This window comes from Silene latifolia, chromosome 1 (assembly GCF_048544455.1).
Source record: "Silene latifolia isolate original U9 population chromosome 1, ASM4854445v1, whole genome shotgun sequence".
NCBI classification, from domain to species: domain Eukaryota; kingdom Viridiplantae; phylum Streptophyta; class Magnoliopsida; order Caryophyllales; family Caryophyllaceae; genus Silene; species Silene latifolia.
In genome coordinates, this window is record NC_133526.1 from 70,752,645 (window position 1) to 70,767,754 (window position 15,110).

General features: G+C 39.2%; 2 non-coding genes across 2 annotated transcripts; one reads left to right on the forward strand and one right to left on the reverse strand.

Moving 5' to 3' along the window:
• Positions 1-3,082: 3,082 nt before the first annotated feature.
• Positions 3,083-3,189, forward strand: LOC141625720 (small nucleolar RNA R71). The gene has a single exon (XR_012535490.1). It is a non-coding gene; the product is annotated as a small nucleolar RNA R71 (small nucleolar RNA).
• An 11,655-nt stretch (positions 3,190-14,844) lies between these two features.
• Positions 14,845-14,951, reverse strand: LOC141625621 (small nucleolar RNA R71). The gene has a single exon (XR_012535394.1). It is a non-coding gene; the product is annotated as a small nucleolar RNA R71 (small nucleolar RNA).
• Between the last annotated feature and the right edge of the window lie 159 nt (positions 14,952-15,110).

A 15,110-nucleotide genomic window follows, 5' to 3' on the forward strand; every position in this document is an offset into this window, starting at 1 on the left:
ATGAATTCAAAAATCGACTCAAAGGTTGAAGATTTTGTGCTTGATTTTGATTTTTATTGAAGAAGGAGTGATTGATTTGTTGTTAGAAGGATGATTTGATTTGTTTTTGGTGAATGTTGTTAAGGGATTTTGTTTTTGTGATGGAGAGGATGAGGGTTTTGATGTTGTGGGTAGTGTTTATGAATGAATGAATGAATGAAGGAAGGTGGGAGGGATTTTATAAAGACCGAAATTTTCGAACTGCAGGGGCAATCCGTGCGGATTCTGCCCAATCCGTGCGGATTCTGCTCTTTCTGGGTTTTATAAAACTCGCCTAAAGACGGGCGGATTCCGTAGAATATGCTCGGATTTGCTTGATACGGGACGGGCGGATTTGCCTGAAGACGGACGGATATCAGTCCAGGAAATTTTTCTTGTTTTCCTCAGCAGAGAAGACGGGCGTCTTGATCCCGGACGGACGGATTTGCGAGAGACGGGAGGATTGCTTTGTCGGGACGCCCGGATTCTCTTACAGTCAAAAATCTTCCAAAATCTCAGCTTATAAAGTCGTGCGTCTTCAACCCAGTACGCTCGGATTACTGAAGACGGGCGGATTCTCTGGAATCCGTTCGGATTCGACCCCTTGTACCCGGATTCAGTTCCATCCGTGCACAATGCATTTCCCTTACCATTCTTCCATTCTTCTTCAAATCTTGTGTTCTTCATTGTGGGGGCACTACTAAGGCATGGATAGCCTAGGCAATTGACATCCCCACACTAAGATAGAGCACTACACATCAATTGAAATTGTTAGTCCCTCCCTCACTTCTCTCAAACATGACAATTATTTTGATCAAAGTAAATAAAAATCCAAAGATGACAAAAAATGCAATACAAGAATTGAAATGTAAGTTAGGGAGTTAGAAATATTTACAAGTGGTGGTTTAGGGAGGACTCCACCAAACTATCATTCTTGATGAGATGTCAAGGGGGCATGTCCAAGGTGTTGTTGATGTTGCTCAAGACCTTGAAAAAGTAATCGAAAGCTTGTTCATTATCATGGTAGAGGTCTTCAATCGACCTTGGCCCTTGTTGTCGGTCTTGATCGATGGCATTACCAATGTAGGGATTAAAAATCCCTTCAAATTCGTTGTCCCAAAGACCACAAACTTCATTAAGTTGATCATTGAAAATCTCTTGATTTGATGGAGACAACTCTCCCAATTTCTTCTCTTGGCCAATGAGGCCATTTTATTCTTCCTTGATTGATTTTGATGAGCTTTGCAAGCTCTCCTTGTCACAATTCATTTGCTCTTTGAATGGAGCATCTTCAATTTTCTTCTTCCATTGGAGTTCTGATTTCTTCCTTTCATCCTTTCGGCTATAATGATCAATCATGAAACATGGTTCATGCAAATGAGGAGCTCTCATAGTCTTGTCAAGATTAAAAGTTATGCTTTCATCTCCCACTTCTAGAGTGAGCTCACCATGTTTCACATCAATCACCGCACCCGCGGTGTGTAGGAAAGGTCTTCCTAGAATGATTGAAATGTTGGAATCTTCCTCCATATCAACAATGACAAAGTCCACCGGGATAAAAAACTTCCCAATTCGTACGAAGACATCTTCCCATATCCCTAATGGTGTCTTCGTCGATCTATCGGCCATTTGGAGTGTGATATTGGTGCATTTAAGCTCTCCCATCCCCAACTTTTTACTTACCGAGTACGGCATGACACTCACACTAGCCCCTAGATCACATAAGGCTTTGTTGATCGTCGTGTCGCCAATGGTACACGGTATTGAGAAGCTTCCCGGATCCTTTAACTTTGGAGGTGAACTCCCTTGAAGTATTGCACTACTCACCTTAGTGAAGGCGATAGTCTCAATTTTCCGGATCGACTTCTTCTTTGTGAGGATATCTTTCATGTATTTCGCATAAGCCGGCACGTGATTTATTAATTCCGTGAAAGGAATTGAGACTTCCAAATTCTTCACAATTTCCATGAACTTTCCAAGTTGATCATCAAATTTGGGCTTGGCTTGACGACTTGGAAAAGGAAGTCTAATCACAATGGGCTCCTTCTCCTTGACCTTGTCTTCATTTTTCTTTGAACTTTCTTCTTTTGATGATTCTCCATCTTTGGAGCTTTGCACAATTTCTTCCTTTTCACTAGCTTCCACAACTTCATCCTCAACTTGCTTCCTTGGTGCTTCATACCTTGTACCACTTCTCAAGTGAATGGCACTAACCGTTTCATGTCTAGGGGGATTACTTTGATGTGGTAATTGCCCCTTTTGTCTTTGTGAGCTTGAAGATGCTAGTTAAGTCAATTGTGTTTCCAACATCTTGGTGTGCGCTAGGATGTTGTTGATGGTGGTTTCCTTTGCTTGGCTATCTTTTTGCATTTGAGTGAAAAATTCTTGTTGATTCTTTTGCATTTGGAGGACCGCTTTTTGGACATCAAAACCTTGGTCATTTTGGTGATTGTATGGATTTTGATTTTGGTAACCTTGGTTTTGATTGAAAAAGGGTCTTTGATTTTGGTTTCTCATGGGTGGTGGAGTGTATGTTGTTTGAGGGTTTTGAACATTTTGGCTTTTATATGAGAGATTTGGATGGAATTTGGTGTTTTCATTGTAATAGTTGGAATAAGGGGTACCACTCTTGTATGCTTGGAAAGCATTCACTTGTTCATTTGTTCCCCTACATTCACCTTGGTCATGTCCCAAAGTTCCACAATTCTCACATATCCCACTTGGGATTGATGAGGATGCCGTCATGGCATTAACATGATGCTTTGATGATTTTGAGTTTTCTTCAAGTCTAGCCATAGCTTGTTCAAACTTCAAGTTGATTGTGTCAATGTGAGCACTAAGTTGAGCACCCAATTGAGTAACGGAGTCCACTTCATGCTTTCCTCCTCTAGTAGCCTTGCGAGGTCTACTATATTGTGAGTTATGGACCGCCATTTCCTCAATCTTGTTCCATGTTTGATTGTCATCAACTTCGGTGAACATTCCATTTGATCCCATGTTGAGAATGTTCCTAGAATCCTCATATAAACCATTCCAAAATTGTTGTACCAAGAACCATTCGCTAAGTCCATGGTGAGGACATGAGCGACAAATTCCCTTGAACCGCTCCCAAGCTTCATACAAAGATTCTTCATCCCTTTGCTTAAAACCCGTGATTTGAGCTCTTAGCATGTTAGTCTTCTCCGGTGGGTAGAATTTTTTGTAGAAAGCTAGAGCCAACTTCTTCCAAGAATCTATTCCGAGGGTGGCCTTATCAAGGCCCTTCAACCATTGCTTCGCGGTGCCGATTAGAGAAAAAGGAAATAAGACCCATCTAATTTGTTCTTGAATCACACCCGTTTGAGAGATTGCATCACAATAGTCGCAAAAGGTTTCCATATGAGAATGAGGGTCTTCACTACGCATCCCCCCAAATTGGCTCCTCTCAACTAATTGGATGAAGGCGGACTTGGCAATAAAATTTCCGGTTAGATGTTGCGGTGTAGGAGTACCATTTGGTAGATTCTCCTCGGTGGGTACGGAGTGTGACGAGAATTTAGGCATTGTAGGTGGATTTTGTGGGGTATTGTGTAATGGGTTCTCCTCTCCTTCTATTGCGAAAGGATTGACGAACTCACTAGTGGGTTGAACAACTTCACTAATACCTATTAAATTCCTCCTAACAAGTCTCCTATTGTTCGTCAAGGTTCTTTCGATTTCACGGTCAAAAGGTAACAAATCACCTTGTGACCTTCTAGACATGCAAAATATCAAACAACTCGAAAACAATTAGAACAAACCTTGAGGAGTTTTACTTCCCCAAGGCGAAGAAAGACACAACTAATAACAATAAAAAGAAATCTAAATCAAGTAAACACCGTCCCCGGCAACGGCGCCATTTTTCATCGGTCCGTTTCGTGTTCACAATTAAAGGTGTGGTCATTGGGTCACGTCCGAATCAAAACACAATTTATAGCTTCACAAACAACTCTACAGTTAGTAAAGAGGCAAGTAAAGGTCGGATCCCAAGGGACGGGTATTGAAATGAGATTTCTATTGCAACTAGTGGTGTCTATGGGGTGTCACAAATTGGGTTGATGTAGACGGTCACTAAACTAAAATAGCAATGAAAATAAACAAGCAAGATGAATTAAAGGGGTGTAAACAATTGATTAAAAAGCACTATGGTGTCATGGGATCATAGGGGAATCATGGGAATTGATCATACAAACATGTTCTCAAATTATAAGTAAGCAATTATTGTTGTGATGAATTGAGTTGGGTTAGATCTTACAATCCTAGGAAAGTTTGGGTCCCGGAGCCGAATCGATTAGATTGTACAACACCTACAAGTCGACTTAATCTTCCCTACTCAACAACATGCATGGTCTAATGAGACTCGAGTTGGGTTATGTCTTACAAGTCTCATTGAAAAGATAGAAAATGATAGTAAATGCAAGGATTCATAGGCTTAGCATTTCATCAAATATAACATGTGCATGAGTTGAGATCAAAACAAGCAAGCAAATAAAACATGAAAGAATATTAATTTAAGCATGAAACATTCCCCATGTTGGTTTCCCCTAATCACCCATTAACCCTAGCTAAGAGACTACTCACTCATTATCATGTTGATCATGCTAGCAAGGTTGTCAATCATACCAACAATATGAAACATGATGAATAAATGAAAGTAATTAACAATAATTAAAAGGGATTAAGAGAATTATACCTAATAATGATTCCAATAATAAAGCAAAGATAAAAGAAGTACTTGAATGCTTGATTGAGAGGTTGTCAATCTCCCAATAATAACCCAAATAATCTTCAATTACCCAAAATAAAAGATGAACAAAAGAGAGATTAAGGAAATAAAACTTGTATTAGAACTTGATTAATTGTTGATTACAAAAATAAAGAGAGATTTGATTGATATTAACTACTCTAATTATTGATAAGAAGAACATGCTCCTCTAATTAGACTAATGGGGTATTTATAGTGGAAATTAGGGAGGATGCATTAGGGTTAACTAAGGGCTAAACTAGTAATTACACTTTTTAGATTGAGGAAGGAGGAGCCGGTATTTTTTTGAAGGAAGGGCTTCTTTCTTTGTAGCTTGGAGAGAGGAAATCACGCTTGTCTTTGGAATCCGGGCGGAATAAGGTCGAGACGGGCGGATTCGCGCGATGGGGTCCAAGCGGATTCGAGGGAATCCAGGCGGATTGTGGAGGTGGAATCCGAGCGGATTAGAGGAAAGCCGCACGGATTGTGCAGCTGGGGGACGGCCGGATTGGGGACAATCCGCACGGATTGGGGACAATCCGCACGGATTGTCACTCAGCAAGACATGTTCTTCTTTTCTTCCCTTTTCTTCATAAATTCCTTGGGGATTTCCTTGGGGACTCAAGGATCCTTTCTCAACATTGCTCTTCTACTATAATATGTACAAAGGCCTTCTAATCTTGTCTCTCCTTGATGCTTGGTCATTGGATTCGATCAATTTAGTCTCGTTTTGCCATGAAAATGCAAGATTCTTACTCCTTTCCTACCAAGGGATCAAAATCTCAAAGAATATGCAAAACAAAGAACTAAAGATAAGAAATGACCCAAATATGCACTAAAAAGCATGGGAACAAGGCTAATTCGGGGGCTAAATATGCGCTAATTATGGTCACATCAAATATCCCCAAACCGAACCTTTGCTCGTCCCGAGTAAAGAGGTGACAAAGACTAGGACCAATACTAACCTATCCTAATAATATAGCCGATATGAGACAATTAGCGGGTCTCACTCCGCCCCTTCAACTCACAACAAGACAAACCATGAGGTAGGATGCCTTCTTGCAAGGCAAGGTGGGTCTTGCCAAAATGGCGACACATCCAAACATTAAGCACACAAAATCACATAATGGATGAATCTACAAAAGAATAGCCACTTCCTCATCAAGTGGCGGAGGCACTAAAGAGGAACAAATTTAAGAGCATGTAATCCTTCACAAATACTAGTTCAACAAATTACTAAGTCTAAGAGGATGGCACTAAATCACCTCCAAATGGTGTTAAACTAGACTACTTTCGTCCTCAATTTCCAAATGCTTTCGTCAAGAGCGATCGGATGGTGGTGGAATGATGATCCCTATGATGCTAGTAGCATATGACATGACAAGTCTCGAATTCTCTACAAAAGTAAAGGTCATGGATCGTCCCAAGCTCGACCAAGTGGCTTGACAAAAAGGCTTTTTGGGAATGAAATGCTCAAATCTTTATTCACAACGGGTGGATATGACTAGTATTCAAAATTGTCCTCATTTCACTTTCACATTTCAAAAATTTAAGATGAGGTTTGTCCCTTCCGGGCTAGTGTCCTTTGCTTTTGCCAATCGCTTATTAGGTAACCGGTTAACCTCTAGACAATAGCTTTTCGGGGTGATAGTCACTCTGTCTCTGGGCGGCCGAATTCACAACCGTATGGGGGCCCAATTCAATGGATCCCGCACCAAAGCACATCGAAGTGGTACGCCTCCATCAAAACAACTTAAGTTTCTCAACATTCAACAATTCATAACATTTGAGGTTTCTTTGGCATTAGATTACTTCCACATGACAAAATTTTTTGAAATGAGCACTTCAAGCTTATTGATAGAAAATATTTTTGGGTTGCCTTACCACAAGGTCAATCAAGGTCACCTAGACAAGTTAACCAAGTCCACATCGCATCACGGGGTTGGATAGGTGACTCACATGCAAACCCTTGACTAGGCTTTGGGTCATGGGTCAAAAGACACTAGTATGACACTATCTAGGGTGTTTTACAACCATTCTAGTAGACAAAGTCTTAAGTTGAACAAGTATTTGTAATGGCTTAGTTGCTCTTGTCAAAGTTCCTAATTAGGCATTTTTCAAAACATTTCTAATATGCAACTACATGCCATGATGCAACTAATATAAACATCCTAATGCAAGTGATTCTATCAACTAATATGACATATAAACTAAATGCAAGTCCTAAGTTCACATTGTTATACCGCATCAATAAAAATAAAGCCACATAGTCATTAACATAAAGAGGAAAAAGGAGATTGGAAAGATCATACCATGCGGTCTTCATTATCCTCATGTCTCGGATGTGGCGTAGTCAATCAATGTGAGCAAGGATAAACACAATATATACAAGATTATATATACAAGGCTACAAAAGGAAATAAACATGTTTTTGGGTTTTCAATTTTCAAATTTTTATGATTTTCGAAATTTTTCAATTTTTTTGGTTTTTGAATAAGAGTTAAATGTTAGAATTCCCATCCCCACACTAATATGGGCATTGTCCTCAATGGCCAAAATGATGGAAATTATGCAAAGATGATGCATGATTGCTATACTAAATACAATCTATACTAAGCTACACTACATGATGCATGGTTTTTGTTATGACGGAGAGGATAATTTAAATTACCTCCCGTTGTGTATGCATTAACTTCCCCAAACCGAGTGAGACATTATTGCTAATGTCCAAGGATGGGTGTAGTTCATGCACACACTATGCAATGCATGAAACTAATTTGTCATTTTGGATTTTGAAAATGGGAACAATAAAATGAGAACACCTCAATGGTACCGAGGTGTGAGTCCTCTATGGTGCTAGGACTACTCCAACAATGATCAAAATTATAATTAAAACAAAGAGAGAAATAGACAAACCATGAGAGGGTAGGAGTCTCCAAGGCTTGCTAATCTTCCATCATGTTATCACCATCACTTTTCTCATTAGAAGTGGTCACATTTTCACTTCCCTCGTCATTTGCTTCTTCACTTTCTTCCTCATCTTGCTCATCATCATCTTCACCATCCTTTTCTCCTTCTTCACTTGCTTCTTCATCAATGTTATCATCAACTTCTTCATCATTACCAACAACCTCATTGTCATCCGAAACGACCCTAGATGCACCCGGAAATAAGACATCTCTATCCGCCCAACTAGGCAAAGGACATGATGGATCAAGTATTCCTTGCCTAGCTAAGTGTAGGAGGGGTGGATATTGAGCCAAGTAAGCATTTTTCCGATCCTCAAAGGCTTGCTTGTGCATTGCTTGCATGAGAAGAGTCAAATAATCATTTCTAGCTTCAACTCCTTCCGGCTTGAACTCTTGATACTCAAAGGGGTAAGGTGGTATGACAATGGAAGAGGAGGGAGTTTCAAGATCACCCTTTTGTTGCTGAATAATATACTCGGCCTCTTTAGAAAGGGGAAGTAGATAATTGGTCCGGTGGACGCTTAGACGGAAAATCTTTGAAGGCAAGGTGAACGATCTAGCTTCACTAGTGAGCCATCCATACTTAGTGTCAAGAGGATTATGGGCAACCCACTTGTACTTGTGTATCATAGTATGCAAATTAACAAGATGACCACCCTCCTTTGCTTTGTACTTGTTATCCTTATTGAAGTAAGGATCAAAGTACTTAGCTAGGATAGTGACTAGGCCGCCATTGACAATAACGGTAGTGCCCTTCTTCCCACAATCAATGTTGAGCCATCTATCTACCAAGAGCCTCAAAGAATTGTAAGGCTTGGTGTGTACTCTTCCAATGTTCAAAGCCGATTCAAGGAGAATAAAATCAAGTTTGGTGAAATGGTTGGTATCTTTCCTTGCAATTATGGTGTTTCCCATGACCTTGTGCCATACTCTTATGCCCGGATGGTGGACCAAAAGAGCACGACTCGCATGAAAGTCCTCAAATTTCCTCCCGGAAATTGCCTCCCAAAGAGGGTCGGGGTCATACTTTCCATAATTCTTAAAATAACGCGGTTCATCACTAAGACCCAAAATTTCACTCAATTCTCTAAAGGAAATGCGTCTACTAACATTAGCTAGACGAAACTCGAGATTCTCCCTACTCTCAACTTTGGTGACTTTCAAAGAACTCAAAAATTCCAAGGTAAGGGAGGGGTATGTCAACTCTTTTGATTCAAACAACTTCTCTAACCCCATGGCTTTGAAAAAGGCTCTAGTTTGCTCAAGAACACCCAATTTTTCTAAGGATTGTCACTCAGCAAGACATCTTCTTCTTTTCTTCCCTTTTCTTCATAAATTCCTTGGGGATTTCCTTGGGGACTCAAGGATCCTTTCTCAACATTGCTCTTCTACTATAATATGTACAAAGGCCTTCTAATCTTGTCTCTCCTTGATGCTTGGTCATTGGATTCGATCAATTTAGTCTCGTTTTGCCATGAAAATGCAAGATTCTTACTCCTTTCCTACCAAGGGATCAAAATCTCAAAGAATATGCAAAACAAAGAACTAAAGATAAGAAATGACCCAAATATGCACTAAAAAGCATGGGAAAAAGGCTAATTCGGGGGCTAAATATGCGCTAATTATGGTCACATCATCAGTCACAGGAGGTTTGGGTCCATCGGGTTTAGGCTTGACGATGTGGTGTAGCACTCGATTCGACTTAGCATGGTTCGTAAAAAGTGCTAACCAAAGAGGATATTGGTCGTTATCCATCCCGAGTTCGACGGTAACATAGTTCTTGATATTATTAACGGCTAAAGAGAGAAGGTATAAGTCGTCGTGGATGAGACGAGAAACCAATGGCAGATTTATAGGGGGTGATGGGGGTGAACCCTCACCCCCATTAATCTTTGTAAAAAAAAAAAGATATATATATTTATTTGTATGCTTATATTTCATAAAACCTTAGTTCTTCAATGGTACAAGCAACCTCCCAACTTTAAAACAACCCGAGTTCGAGCCCTTGCAACTGCCCTTTATATACTAAAAGAATAACTGTAACACCCTCATTTAATCAAGAGCCTTTACTAGACATTCCTAATTAAATAAGTGTGTTACCATCTCAGTTTCCTGAGGCAGTAGTTACAAAGTATAGCAATCTAAAGTACTTTATTAATTAAATTACTCAAATGGTCTTATTACAACTTAAATAAAATACGGTCTTAAATTAAATTACAAAGCTCGCAGCGGAAAATACATGTAACTAAGTCTTTATTACATTTTCTATAGAACTCGTGAAGGTCTCTATCTTTGTCTCGTCAGTCCACTCGTCCCAATATGTAACCTGCCAATCAAACTGCTCCCCAAAATTTGGTTCATCACAAGTGTTTATCGAATACACGTCAACCCAACGGTTGAGTAGGAATAGCTAAACAAAGACAATAAATGAATATAAGACAATATTAAATGCAAATAAAATGCATGCTCATGATCATCCTCCGAGGCTCTCGTTCATCCCGCCAATCCATGGTCGGGTTAATCTCAATAACATTCGAGAGACAAGTCCTGCAGAACCAGCCTGGGGAAACCAATGCAAGTGCTCATGATATGGTATGCAAACAATTGAGCTATACCATATTCTTACCATCTCTGACACGAGGCTGAGGAAACCAATAGTATAATTCATCTCAGACACGAGCCGAGGTAGTCAATAATCAAATCATCTTAATACAACCAACCAATAATTATATATCATCCATCACAATTCCAATTAATTCAACCGATACAATCAGATAAGATCATTCAAGTAAACATTAAAGTGATTTAGTAGCTATCCTACCTCAATAGCAAATTCCGAGTCAAGCAAGCGAAATAATAATGCCAAAACCTTCCTTCAACAAATCTGAATAACAAGCACGCGATCCAAGTAATAATAATATTACCGTCTCACAAGGTCGGTACCTAAATAAATAAATAATAATAATAATAATAATAATAATAATAATAATAATAATAATAATAATAATAATAATAATAATAATAATAATAATAATAATAATAATAATAATAATAATAATAATAATAATAATAATAATAATAATAATAATAATAATAATAATAATAATAAATAATAATAATAATAATAATAATAATAATAATAATAATAATAATAATAATAATAATAATAATAATAATAATAATAATAATAATAATAATAATAATAATAATAATAATAATAATAATAATAATAATAATAATAATAATAATAATAATAATAATAATAATAATAATAGACAATTACATTCTAATAATAATTTAATATATTTAATATATTCCAATAATTAATTAAATCCGGGTTAATAACTCACTAACCAATTATCCCGACTCATTTTAACTAAACTTGATTAATTTCCCGACTCAACCAACAAATAAATTAAACCCGACTCCAAAACAATCCCACACAACCCCATACACGGCCCAAGCCTTCAACCCATATTTCCACATGACCAGACACCAATACACCCGAGTCAAAACCCGTCACCTAGCAATGTAGTAATAATAATAATTACGACACTCACAATACTTAAATAACATTATGACTCATAAAACCCGTCACAACAATCAAACCACTACCCACACACACGTGTTCCCTCCTTTACACCCGTCATCAACCACCATAACAGGCCGTGGCAGCCACGCCTGCCACCACCAAGCTCTGGTCTGACCACCGAGCCCATCACCACCAGCTACACCCTTCTACAATTTCCCCTTCCTCTCTCTTGACACAACCACAACCACAACACTTAACAACAACCACGAAACCCCCTTTCCTTCTTCACCAGCCAATCACCACCATGAACCACTAGAAGCACCACCACAACCTCTCACAGCCGCCGCACCTACCACCCATAGCCACCACGCTCAGCCACTCTACGTCCCAACACCAACACAACAACCACAACGCAGCAACAACAGCAGAAGCCTGATAACGGTAGCAAATGGCCCTGAAACCACCAACAACCACCATGCTTCTGCCCTAACAGCCTCCCTACACCTACCCTCGACCACCCTGACAACCGCCCATAACCCCCTTGGTCAGTCGAGCACATACACGACCAGCAATTGGTGCAACATCTCGGTTTAACCCACAACAAACAACACGACACCACCTGCTAAACCGGCCACCACAACCTACTGCCACCCTGACCTCAACCAATAACACCACCAAGATGGCCCCTGCACGACGTCCTAACCCTACCCAGAACCTGGTTGGGTCAAAACAGTCAAGGGTTTGGGTTTGAAGGGTCTCTTTCATCGATCAAAATAACAATAATACAACAACTATAATTCAATTCAAGTCCTAACGGTCAACGCCGGTCAACGGGGTGGTCAACGTCGGACTAGGTCGGGTCAATGGCCAAGGTCGGGTCTTGGGTCGAGTCAACATATTATTTTAATAATTTAATTATAAGAAAGAGTTTATGAGACGGTTACCTTTAAGACGGTTGTAAGCTAGATGTAAAACTCCCTTTTTTCTTCTTTTTTCTCTCTTTTACTTTTAATTGTGATTTTATGTGATCTTATGTGAACAATAGAATAGCACAAGGCCTCTATTTATACTTGATGTGACCATAATTAGAGCATATTTAGTCCCCAAATTAGCCTTGTTCTCATGCTTTTTAGTGCATATTTGGGTCATTTATTATCTTTAGTTCTTTGTTTTGCATATTCTTTGAGGTTTTGTGTCCTTGGTAGGAAAGGAGTGCAAACCTTGCATTTTCATGGCAAAATGAGGCTAAATTGATTGAATTCAATGACCAAGCATCAAGGAGAGACAAGATTAGAAGGCCTTTGTACATACTATAGTAGATGGGTAATGATGAGAAAAGATCCTTGCATCCCCGAGGAAATCCTCAAGGATTTTATGAAGAAAAAGGAAGAAAAGAAGAAGGGAAGAAACTGCCTGACAATCCGTGCGGATTGCCCTGAAGACGCCCGTCCACCACCACAATCCGAGCGTCTTCCTCCACAAGACGCCCGTGCAGAACCACCAGAAGACGCCCGTCTTCACCCTCTGGACGCCCGTCCAGGAACGCCCAAATCCGCCCGTCCCGTGCTAAAGACGTCCGGATTCCCAGACAGTTCCATTTCGTCTTCTACAAGCTTCAAGGAAGGATGCACATCTTTTTCTAAGACCGGCGAAAAAGAGACCGGAGTCTCCCTAGAGGCCGGCGATTCCTCAAGGACTTAATCGTCATTTAAGCCCTTAGTAAACCCTAATTTAGGTACCTAATCCCCACTATAAATACCCCATTAGTCTAATTAGAAGAGCATGTTCTTCTTATCAATCTTTAGTGTAGTTAATATCAATCAAATATCTCTTTAATTTTGTAATCAACATTTAATCAAGTTTTAATACAAGTTTTATTTCCTTAATCTCTCTCTTGTTCATCCTTTATTTTGGGTAATTGAAGATTATTTGGGTTATTATTGGGAGATTGACAACCTTCCAATCAAGCATCAAGTACTTCTTTTATTCTTTGCTTTATTATTGGAATCATTAGTAGGTATAATTCTCTTAATCCCTTTTTAATTATTGTTAATCACTTTCATTTATTCATCATGTTTTACTTTGTTGGTATGATTGACAACCTTGCTAGCATGTTCAACATGATAATGAGTGAGTAGTTTCCTTAGCTAGGGTTAATGGGTAATTAGGGGAAACCAACATGGGGGATGATTCATGCTTAAATTAATATGCTTTCATGGTTTATTTGCTTGCTTGTTGTGATCTCAACTCATGCACATGTTATGTTTGATGAAAAGCGAGCCTATGAATCCTTGCATTTTTTACCCATCACTTATCTTTTCAATGAGACTTGTAAGACATAAACCAACTCGAGTCTCATTAGACCATGCATGTAGTTGAGTAGGGAAGATTAAGTCGACTTGTAGGTGTTGTACAATCTAATCGATTCGGCTCCGGGACCCAAACTTTCCTAGGATTGTAAGATATAAACCAACTCGATCCATCACAACAATAATTGCTTGCTTATAATTTGAGAACATGTTTGTATGATCAATTCCCATGATTCCCCTATAACCCCATGACACCCTAGCGCCTTTTATCAATTGTTTACATCCCTTTTAATTCATCTTGCTTGTTTACTTTCATTGCTATTTAGTTTAGTGATCTTCTACATCAAACCTCAATTGTGACACCCTTAGACACCACTAGTTGCAATAGAAATCTCATCTCAATTCCCGTCCCTTGGGATCCGACCTTTACTCGCCTCTTTACTAATTGTAGAGTTGTTGGTGAAGTTATAAATTGTGTTTTGGTCTAGGTGCTCCTAACGACAAGTACTGAAAACTAAACCTCCATCGTGAGTCCGACCAAAAATGGCGCGCGTTTGCGGGACTCGTGTTAACTTGATTTAGATTTTCTTGTATTGTTATTAGTTGTGTCTTTCTTTGCCTTGGGGAAGTAAAACTCCTCAAGGTTTGTTCTAATTATTTTCGAGTTGTTTGATATTTTGCATGTCTAGAAGGTCACAAGGTAACTTGTTACCCTTTGATCACGAAATTGAAAGGACTTTGTCAACCAATAGAAGACTTGCTAGGAGAAATTTGAGAGGTATTAGTGAGGTTATTCAACCAAATACTATTGAGTTCATCAACCCTTTTGCAAGAGAAGGTGAGGAGAACCCAACACAAAATCCAACACAAAATCAACCCACAATGCCTAAGTTTTCATCACATTCCGTACCCACCGAGGAGAACATACCCAATGGTACTCCCACACCACAACATCTAACTGGAAATTTTATTGCCAAATCCGCATTTATCCAATTAGTCGAAAGAAGCCATTTTGGGGGGATGCCAAGTGAAGACCCTCATTCTCATATGGAGGCTTTTTGTGACTATTGTGATGCGATTTCTCAAACCGGTGTAACTCAAGACCAAATTCGATGGGTCTTATTTCCTTTTTCTCTAATTGGCACCGCAAAACAATGGTTGAAAGGCCTTGATAAGGCTACCCTCGGAATTGATTCTTGGAAGAAGTTGGCTCTAGCTTTCTACAAAAAGTTCTATCCACCGGAAAAGACTAACATGCTAAGAGCTCAAATTACGGGCTTTAAGCAAAGAGATGAGGAATCTTTGTAAGAAGCTTGGGAGCGATTCAAGGGAATTTTTTGCTCATGTCCTCATCATGGACTTAGCGAGTGGTTCTTGGTACAACAACAATTTTGGAACAGTCTTTATGAAGATTCAACATGGGATCAAATGGAATGTTCACCGAAGTTGATGACAATCAAACTTGGAACAAAATTGAGGAAATGGCGGTCCATAACTCACAATATAGTAGACCTCGCAAG